Raw genomic sequence first — 4,052 nt, forward strand, 5'->3', positions numbered from 1 at the left:
CCCGCCTTAATTTTCACAGCATAGAGTGTTAGGGAGCGGAAATTTCAAACGCGAGTTAAAAATCAAACTTTATCCGAAAAATTGTATGATGTGTTACGGCATCTATGCTGTGAAAATTAAGTGGCTAAAAATCCGAATCGCCCGTCAAAGACTTTCAGCCCGCCATCCTTTGTTTATTTGGGTTGCCTCTGCAGTAGCACAGGTACCCTGCTGGGAGAGACAGCAGCAAAGCTTAATTGTAGGTTTGCGTGAACAGCTTCTGTTACTCACCTTTTGGTACTTTCTGTGGAAGAGAATATTCCTCATCATTTTCTCTGTCTTCATTTCCATCTGAATCATCGATTACTACTATGACTAAAAAAAACATAATCACATTAAGTAACATATTTTTAAATAGCATATAAAATCATGCAAAAACGTTGGCTAGACCCGGGATGCTTAACAACAGATAAATTGATTTCGTCTAACTTTTATGTAATCTTCTTGCAGAAAAAGATATTAAAAAGGGATTATTAAATATGATATGCATACATGTTTTAATTTCACCTGTTACAATTGTAAAATAGTGAAGAGTAGATAGACATACAAAACATACATATTCTGGTACTGACGCTTGTGAATAAGCGAAAAAATATTAATATATGAGAATGATCAATCAAAATATTGTATATGAACTGTACATACCTTATACAAGAGCCATCGTGCGTGTATTCTTACAGGTTGCAGTTTGAACGAATGGTCCCACTTAATTTCCCGGAATTCGGGAAATTCATAAGGACCATTCGGTTTCCAGGCCCTTTCTCACGATTTTTGCGTGGTTTACAGGATGGAATGCAGGGAAAAGTGCCATTCTTTAACAAATGAGATGGCATTCGATTCTTTGTGAGTGGTTGTAGATGAAATGGCAGTGACCAAGGAAATTAGAATTGCATGTTAACTGTGTGTGGGGTGGGGGGGGGGGGGGGTGTTGGTTTGCAGAGGGTGCATTTTTAAAAACCAGTGAAAATTGGGAACATTTCTTATTAGAAAAAACATACCAATGGTCTATCATCAATTGAGCTTTGTGCCTGAGCTACTAGGGAATTATTAGCAAAAAGAACTGGTTTTAAGAGCCAAAAATAAATTATTTCATTCAAATTTCAACATTTGTCATTATTATTGGACTGATTACTATGGTAGGTTTTTACTAAAACAGTTAGACCTCTCACCTAGAGCTAGGCCTTATGGGCTATTGACTAGTTAGATCATCTAGTAGATCATTTGGACTCGAGAAGTAATTGTTAAATAGATGGTCAGAATTTGGGGTGTACACTTTTAGTTTTCAGGTTTTTCATAAACACTGACTCTGTATTTTTTGATTGTTTAGGAGCCAGGGAATAGAGAGATTCTGCACGACAAGCACTCCATCATCACCTTAAGTGCCATCAGATAGTTCAGGTTGCTTCTTTGACCTGAATATTCTGCAAAACAAGGTGGATTTCTCTTGGTGGCTGAAGCTAAAACTTGTATAATTGGTAGGGGTGGGATACTGGTAGTTCAAGTAACACTTTCAGCTATTTTTTCTTCATTCCAAAATGATGAACCAAATAAAAATTCCCTTACCCAAAAATTGTTAGCAGCTAGTAGTTGTTAGCAGTTAGCAGCTAGTGCCGAAGGCATCCACGTCTTAAAACCGGGCTGGAATCTTTTTTTTGTTGGTAGTCACAAATGTGCATACCCCACGGATATTGAATAAATCTCCGCTCGGGTGGACTGATTTATTTTCCCTACGGTATTTCCAAACTTCCCTGCTCCGAGGAGAACTCCTATACTTCCCAAGCCATCACGATTTTTCTCTGCCAGCGCGTTAGACCACTCGGCAACCGTGACACACTTCCGTCAGATAGGTGAAAGCACACATTTATAATAGAATCTTTCCGCCCGCCATGATTGTTGTCTTCTTGTTCATGTGTAATGAGCTGCCACGGTTTATACCGCTCTTCATTCCTGGTCTCCTTTTTGCTTTCCTGCTACGTCTGTCTTGATTTGGAGCTCAACCAAGAAAAGTCAACTACAAATGGAGCATTGGGTAGTTATTTTGGAGGTTTATTTTGTCGTATTTCCTACGGAAAAGGCTTTAATTTGTTTTATGACTCTGCAGTAATTTCACTCCAACAAGACGCTACTCTACCCTCTTGGGACCCATGGAATCTGAAAGTTAATGAATTTACACATAGGCGTTCAAAGCACAAAAGATCAAGGCGACCTATACAATATTATGCAAATTCCGTTGCTACAACCTGCCTAATTTTACAACATGGAGATATAGAGATTAATCCTGGTCCAGTGAACACTGTGAATAACAACCTACAAAACCGATGGCTAATATCTGCTTCATTATTTAACGCACGCTCTCTTCGTAATAAATCATCCGATATTTACGACTACATAGTGGATAGCAAATTGGATTTTTGCGCCATAACCGAAACCTGGCTCAATTTAAATGATGACGCTGTCAGGAATGAAGTGTGCCCTAGTAATTATATACTCTTAGATCAACCGCGCGCTGGCCATCGTAGGGGTGGAGGTACTGCTGTTATGTACCGGGAGTCATTATTTCAAGTTACAAAGCTCGACGGTGGTGAACTCAATTCATTTGAGTTCTCGGAATATTCTGTACGGTCGAAGCATCAAAATCTCCGTGTCATTGTAATATATCGCCCGCCCTACTCGGATGATCATAAAGTGTTAACAGCTACATTCCTGAATGAATTTGCTAATTACATTGAAATGAAAGTGCTTTGCAGAGAAGAATTACTACTACTAGGCGATTTTAACATCCGCATCGACGCTGTAGATGACAACGATGGAACGAAATTTTCTGACCTGTTGGAATCTTTTGGACTTGTGCAGCATGTAGAGTATGCTACACATGTACGAGGACACACCCTAGATTTAATTATTTCACGCAAATCGGACGCTACCATTTATGGTGTGCCATGTATTGATCACTTTCTGTCTGATCATGGTGCTGTTCACTTTACCATCAATTCTAACAGACCAGATATAACAGTGAAGACAGTATCGTATAGGAAGTTGAAATCCATCGATATGAAGGCGTTTCAATTAGCCATAGCCGATTCCGATTTATGTCTGGATCCACCTGATAATCCTGAAGATTTAGCGATGTGCTACAACAATACATTAAAAAAGATCCTCGATGATCATGCACCGCTTGTAACACGCACAACTATTAATAGACCACGCGTCCCATGGATTACCGAAGAAATAAGAGCTTCAAAACGTGAAAGGAGAAGAGCAGAGAAAAAATGGAGAAGATCCAAGTCTGAAATAGACTTTGCTGAATTCAAAAAGAAAAGGAACTTAACAACAGCATTGATGGATAAAGCACGAGAAGACTTCTATGCAGACTTTATTGCTGAAAACAGTCACGATCAGGGTAAACTATTTCGTGCTACACGTAGTCTCTTGAAGAAAGAAACATCTGATAAATTGCCAGCATCTATTGATGCACAAAGTTTTGTTGATGACTTAGGATCCTTCTTTGTTCAAAAGATAGTCGATATTCGTGCTCGACTGGACACTGAAGAAACATCCGTCAGTTTAAGCTCTATTACTGAAGTGTCTACACTCCCACCTGAGACCATGGAAGAGTTCAAAGAACTTACAGAGGACGATGTTAAATCCCTCATACAACGTTCATCTTCAAAATCTTGCTCCTTAGATCCAATTCCATCTAAGCTACTCCCTCAGTGTGATGTGTTATTACCCGTCATCACGTCTCTAATCAACATGTCTCTGAGGACGGGAGTTGTTCCTCGAGTATGGAAAGAAGCACTAATTACGCCATTACTGAAAAAGCCCGGGGCTGATATGCACGTTCCTCAGAACTTTAGACCAGTTAGTAACCTGTCAAAAATGTCAAAACTAACTGAGACAGCTGTTTGTCATCAAATACAAAATCATCTTCTCGATCATAACATCTACCCAGACCAACAATCAGCCTACAGAAAAAACTTCAGCACAGAAACTCTTCTACTGAAAGTAAAAAA

This window comes from Montipora foliosa, chromosome 8 (genome assembly GCF_036669935.1).
Source record: "Montipora foliosa isolate CH-2021 chromosome 8, ASM3666993v2, whole genome shotgun sequence".
Lineage (NCBI taxonomy): Eukaryota > Metazoa > Cnidaria > Anthozoa > Scleractinia > Acroporidae > Montipora > Montipora foliosa.